Below are 7,175 nucleotides of genomic sequence, written 5' to 3' on the forward strand. Positions count from 1 at the left end.
ATGATGGACCCGAAACGTCGATCTTTCTTGTCATTAAATTTTGTTTTGAAATTATATAGTAAGCGTCTCTTAATTCTTAAATATTTAATTACACTAATTAACAGTATGACACAAAAACTAAGATAATAATAATCATTCAAGAAAAAATATCATTTTTGATGTGGTAGGTGATAATGTAGGTGGATGTAGTATGACATCAACATGTTCTATGGCACATCACACTGATTGTCACATGAAATGTGGTAGTGTGGGTAGCTTTAAAACCTTCCAAGACTATAAAATTTTATTTGACATGTGACATGCCTAAATATGGTAATGATGACATCATACATGACCATACACACATCATGACTATATATGAGCATACAACAGTTTTTTTGTATTTTTTTTTATCATATAAAATTTGGTAGTCTAACAGGGCTTTATTTTGTGTTTGTTTTTTCTTTCAGCTTCATTCCAAGTGAATAGCTTGCAGTGGAGTCCCGATGGCGCTGCCATATTGTTGATGGGCAAAGATCGCATGTGTGTCTGCTTCCTCGCTGATCCCGACACCTGATGCAGTTGCAGCAGCCTTTGTGATCTCGCTTCCTGATGCTTTCTGACCATCATAGGGGGGGGGGGGCTTAGATTTGAAGTAATCTTCTCTTTGTATGGGTTCCTACTTAAGAATGCTTGCTGTGAAAACTATAAGAATGGCTAGTATTCCTGTTTAGCTATTAAATAAAAATTAATTTAAACTTGCACAAAAATATGTTTGCTATTGCAAATATGCACATTGAAAATCAGTAAGAGAAAAATTCTTTATGATTTACAAAGCAAGTGTCAAAACCTACTATGACTCTTCAGGGCAAACACTATGCTACTATTATTATTATTATTATTATTATTATTATTATTATTATTATTATTATTATTATTATTGCCTTTTTAATTTTTTTTTCCTTTTGGGCAGGTGTAAGAGTTATTGACTTGTCTTCAATTGGCTGTAAAAGTATAGTTTCATATGCCCACCTTGTGAATTTGGTTTGTTAGTTTTTTTTGTGTTTCTTTGTTTATACTTTATTTTAGCAAAAGTTAGATTTGGGTTTTTTGCCTTGCCCTCATTTTCAAGTTACTGTGAGGGTAGACACTCATCACAGCCTACATTTACCCATATCCTTGATCAATGTCCATTTGAAAGTTTAATAGTGTCTTTAGAACTTGACATTTTAAGTACAAGTTTTTATTAAGAAATGTTATAGAGTCATACACTTATGAAGTATATGGGCTGTGTTTTGTTATGTTATATGTGGTTACGTAAAAGAAATTCTATCTTCATATAGCTTTACTATTTTGATATGATTATATTTTGTACATTAAGCTCTGCAACATGGTGGATTTGGTAATAAGATAACGCTATATGGAAAAGCAATGTTTGTAGTATTTGATATTGATGTTCGCAGTGACAGGAATTCATCGAAAAGTGGTTTTAAATGACAATTTATGAGTTTCAAAGGCTTATTTAATCGATTTTAAATAAATACATATAATATGATTACCAGCAATCTTTTTAGTCCCCTGAAATCCCCATTGCGCCTCCACTGAAAATGCCATGGCGGCTTTCTCTTGTGCCACATTTCCTTTCAACATTTTCTCATGCTTTAACCCCAAATGGTAGACTCAACTTATTCCTCCCATGGCGACCTTAATAAATTAGCAATAATTTGAAACACGTATCGGGTTCACTTCATATAATTTATACAATATAAATTTTTTTATTTGGTCCCATGGAGTTGATGCTCTTAGATTTCGAAGTACGCCAACAGTTTTCATCCCCATTAAAAAATCAACACTAGTGGATATTATCCTACCCACAGTCACTTTCTTGATGCTACTGTTAACATCACAGAACATACCCACACTCCTCTTCTGCTCAACTAGCATAGCCTGGAAATAGCATTCTCATACTATTACATGGTTGAGTCTCGACTGAGATTAACAAATTTAATGGTGCTAAGGCAATTCTAAATGTCCTGAAATAGTACAGTAAGAGTTAAAATTATTTGTGTGTGTGTTAATTTGACTTCTTAAATAATTTCAATTTTAAGTAGCTCATATAATTTTATGCCACTAGGGAGAAAGATACCAGGAGTTCCAACACCCACCTCACCCACATCAAGGTAGGGGCTGAGTATAAAATGCAATAAGGATGTGGCAACTCTAGATGCATAGAAATGGCACTATCAAAGGGTGACACTTTGATAATATTTTTTAAATATTTTATGTTGGTTAAAGGGCCTCTTCGTGTCATGCCCATATGAACGTCTTTTCCCCATTGGTTAAGGCATTTCAAGACGCCGAGTATCAATTTTGCTCTTCATCTTTTCTTTTGTTTTTTTGGGTGGAGGTGGAATGTACAGTGCATATTATTGAGGGCGAGTCAATGGGCCTCTGGTTTAGAGTCAGTATCCGAGTAGACTTGGTTTAAGGAAATGAAACCCTTAAGGATTGCCGACAACGAATTAGTTTCTTGACATTTTTACAATACATACAACTCTGTATTATAGTGATAGTTTAGAGTATTACGGTACGTTATGAATCACACTTAGGATAACCAACTAAGTCTAAAGATTAGTTATATAGTAAACGTCTGTTGATTCGTTCATTATTGTTATTGTTATTGCAACAAAGATACACATTTGCAGGGGTCCCAAGTCCGATTGCACAACGATGGTAAGACGTAAAATGTAATGACGTCACTAAGAAGTCGCGTGGATTACGGGACGCAATTTGGAATCTACGTTGAGCAGAGAACGTAGGACGGTCACGTATGAGTGAATCCGTTCTAGCGTCGCGTCGTCGCGCAAATCGAAATCTCAATACTCAATCAGCAGACGGTCAGGGAGCGGAGTTGGAGCGGAGACGTACGCAGTGAGTATAGTGATAAATAGACCTACTTTGTTGGCATCCGTAATTAATTTAAAATATGATGGATGACACACAATAACACATACTAATATCAATAAATTCTTAATCGTATCATTACTGGTAATATGTTTATATAGGCCTGTTTTTAAAGCTGAAAATCAGAGAAAATTATATCATCAAAATCATGTGTATTTATTTAAAAAATAAAATAAAAATAATATAACATAATATAATAATAATAACATTAATTCCATTATTATAATACAATAGTACGGAAGCCCGTTAGTGTCAACAGTGAATACAAATTTCAAATCAGTTAACTGGCGGCCGCCATTGTTGTCGCTGTTGTTGTTGTCGTATATCATTTCTTTAGAAAATGGTAGAGCGCGAAGCAAACGAAATGTATGTACCATCTAGAAGTATGGGAACTATACACTGACATGTTTCCTAGATTATACCGGTCACATCTTGAGGACTGTATTATAATTTACAGAATCCCATATAGCAGATATTCATGATATACCTAATACTGTACACTTTTTTTTTCAAGAACACATTTTATAAGAACACTGAGGCTGAAGTTGCTTAAAAATTAAAAACAGAATTATAACAAATTGAGGCTGAGGTAAAATGTCAAATGATATAGGTTTATTAAAAAAAAAAAAATAGAAAAACTAAAAAAATCATATCTGTACCTTGCGTGTAGAATGTGTGACTACGTAATACCTTCTATAATACAGTACAGTAGGTGTACCTACAGTACCTGTTGTTTGGGGTCATTTTTGCCGTTTGTGGGGCCTTTTTTTCAGGGGCTATTTTTTTTCTGGGGTCTACATTTACCTACATTCCAGTACAGTGTATACTGCCGTACAATAATAATTTTCTGTGTTTGAAATAAGAACAAAATAAGAAAAAAAATATAGGAACCTAGATACAGTACTTTTAATATATTCACCAAATAGATTAAAACTTCCCAAGAATACGGTACATAGAGAGCAGTTGCCAACACATTAAAAGAGAAGTAAATATTTCTCCATTATGGTATTGTGCACTTCCTTTTTTCTCCCCTCTTTTCCTCTTCTCACTATTTTGTTCTCCCTCTTTTTTCGTTTTTCGGCGGGACTGACAGGAGGGGGAGGATGTGGGCCCTCGTAACATCCGCCCTTGACCAACTTCGGGCCACCCCCACTAAATTCCCCTAAAATGTTACCCTGCCCCTCACATCCCCACCCCACCACCCAGATTTCAGAGGCTGGCGCTTCCCATGGGTAGATACTGATGCATGATCCAAAATAATGACCAAATCACAATTCGTTTTTTAAATATTAATAAGACAGAGTACAGTAAATTCGATGATGATAGAAAATAGTTAAATGTTTTATCGCCATAACTACTGTAGATGAATGAGATGCTATACTATTCCTGAAAAGCGCAAGACACACACGAACACATTACTGTAGGTCTATACATATACCCCCGCGGTATACCGGTAATATTCTACAATATGAATAACAAGACTATGGGCCCCGCTATGACCCTATTATATTTTTACGAGTTTTCGGGTATTGTGAAAAACATAAAAATAAAACGAAGATGTGGGCTAAATAAATTATACATGTGTTATGAAAGCACAGGGTACAATATGCTCTGTATATCTTGACACTTTTTATTGTACAGTATCTTTATATTTACATTGTGTTATCACACTCTGCAATTAATTATCACAGTGCTCTAGTTATCGCTGATTATTGGAGGACTGGAGTTGATGGACTATTAAGGAAAGTTTCTTTCCTCCATGGAATGAATAATTGCTAAAAACCCCTTGAGGACAAGACGAATATTTTTTTAATGTCTGTTTAATATATATTAATTTATCTTAAGAAAAACAAATTTTGTATAATATAATAGGGCCTACCTAACACAGGATTGCAACAGACAACTAGTGTGCTAAAGAAACAAACCTGTATCCTGTATATTAACCACTGTTGTATATTCATAATTTGGTTGTAAAAATGGCCAGGCTCCAGGTAATGTACGAGTTGTTGGCGCCTCTAGCCTGTTATTGAAACAGGATAGCCTAATTTATAGCGACACGTGAGGTTGATTTTGGAACGTTTCAGATGAATGAGCGCGAACGCGAATCGAATGATCAGTGCTGAGCTCCATCTCTCTTCAACAGGTAGGTTGCTTAATAATAGCTTAATTCCGCCACACAATAATTCAGTACAGTAATCAAATATTTAACATTATTCATTCCTTTTCCGAAGGACCAGAAGCTAAACGTAGGAATAGGACAGAAAGCCCGTGGTTGTCGTTGCATGAATGATAAAATGTGCAGTAGGCCCTATCTGGTGCAGTATTGCATATGCTCTAAATGCTCCATATAGGCCTACTCTTGTTTCTGAATTCCATTGGGCACGCTCTATCTTCCAAGGTCTGATGGTCTCATATTGTTGTATTAGGCAAAATTACTCTAAAAAAAAGGCCCATAGGCTTCTTTTTGAGATACAGTTTATAGGCTACACTGTATAGTAATTTTATAATCTCAACGATCGTGTTTCGAAAACATTTTCGTTCGGTGTGGTATGTGAACATGTGCCGAGAACATAATGTTACGAAAACATTTTATGCCGTGTACACTTTTTTTTTTTTATAAGAACCAGTAAAATTTTGCCCAGGCTCAGTGTTCTTATTTTTTGGCCGAATTCAGGCTCAAAATGTTCTTATTTTGTTGTTAGTTTACACACCTTTTAAACAAAAAATTATTTAATTGTACGGCAGTATGCACCAGGCCCGTAGCCAGGGGGGGGGGGGGGTTAATGGTTCGGCCCCCCTTTTCTAGCGAACCCCCCTGTTTTCTAGCGAACCCCCTCGAATTTTTATACATGGAGGAATTAAGACCTTAAGGTAAATGACCTTCCTAAGCTTGGTGTATAACCCATGAAGTTGGGATATTAGTTAAAAATGCAAGGTATTATTTACACACAGATCCTATATACAAATTTACAGTTGGTAGTACTGCTACATGTTCCTTTTTTGTTCTTAATTTTTAAGCCTTCAGCCTCATTGTTCTTATAAAATGTGTTCTTGATCTGAATACGCCCAAAGTAAGTTAAAAACAGTAACACGCTTGGTTTATACAGTAGTTTAGGTGATTTAATGACGGTTAATACACTCTTATGGTACAGATTGATGTTACAGTGGCCTTATTTATTGATTTATAATATTAATTCCGAAAATTTACAGCATTAATTTTGAAAAGAAGCCCCTCCCCTCCCCCTCTTTAATTTGCAAAAGTGGTCTCAAAAAGAAGCCCATCTCGAAAAGTCTATAAATTTCGCAAATATAGCCTAGGGCTATTCGAGGTTTTATAGTATGCCTATTTATTAAGTTTTAACATTTATTTTCTACTAAATTATGTACCTACTAAAGCGCTTTAAAGTAAATAGTTTCTTTAAATAATCATTCCACCAATAGACAACAGACTATAATATTAGCTTGTGGAAATTTCCACATCGATTGAATGTTGTTATAGCTTTCAATGCAGATTGGAAATTCCAATTTCGGTATACGCACCTGTTGTTGCTGGTTAGTTGCTCAATAAGATATTACATGACATCATAATAGAATGTTTTTAGTGAATTCAAAGTGCGCATGCCTGGGGTGTGGCTTTTAGGTGGTAAATATATATAAATCTCTTGTATTGATATTCTGTCGTTACAACATCTCCATCTCTTCCTGAAGTTGTAGGCACTACCTCGCAGTGAGTACTCAAAATTTATTGCAAAAAATTAGTTGTAGACGCGCAAATTTAGATATAAAGGTGCTATGGGATAATAAAAATGATGATGATGATTGTGCTATTTACTATTATTATTATTATTATTATTATTATTATTATTATTATTATTATTATTATTATTGTTGTTGTTGTTGTTATTTTTTCATGGAGCTTATCAGTATCATGGCTCCAACTACTGTAGCTAGGAACAATTAACACAGTAGGTTTTAATCTTGTAATTTTTTAATCCATGTTGCCTCCTTAGGTTTGTCATATTGTTGTTTACTTGATCTTGAGAATGTGTCCATGATGGACACGAAACGTCGATCTTCTTTTTTGTCATTAAATTTTGTTTTAAAGTTATATAGTAAACATATACATATATTACATATACACATATATACACACATGTATATACATACATATACACACATATATATACACACATACATATATACACATATATATATACACATATATACACATA

At 34.4% G+C, this 7,175-nt stretch overlaps 1 protein-coding gene across 2 annotated transcripts in view; it reads left to right on the plus strand.

Moving 5' to 3' along the window:
* Positions 1 to 5,028: 5,028 nt before the first annotated feature.
* LOC117111397 (dual specificity protein kinase splB-like) overlaps positions 5,029 to 7,175 on the plus strand; it is an 18,230-nt gene continuing 16,083 nt past the window's right edge. The window contains exon 1 of one of the 2 annotated variants that reach the window (XM_033254304.1): positions 5,029 to 5,086. The gene's annotated coding sequence lies outside the window, so the exon portion shown is untranslated. Of the gene's footprint in view, positions 5,087 to 6,622; positions 6,671 to 7,175 lie in introns of those variants that run through there. The other variant, XM_033254305.1, reaches the window with a different exon arrangement.

This window comes from Anneissia japonica, unplaced genomic scaffold (genome assembly GCF_011630105.1).
Source record: "Anneissia japonica isolate Jap-2015-1 unplaced genomic scaffold, ASM1163010v1 scaffold288011_len30199_cov191, whole genome shotgun sequence".
Taxonomy (NCBI): Eukaryota; Metazoa; Echinodermata; class Crinoidea; order Comatulida; family Comatulidae; genus Anneissia; species Anneissia japonica.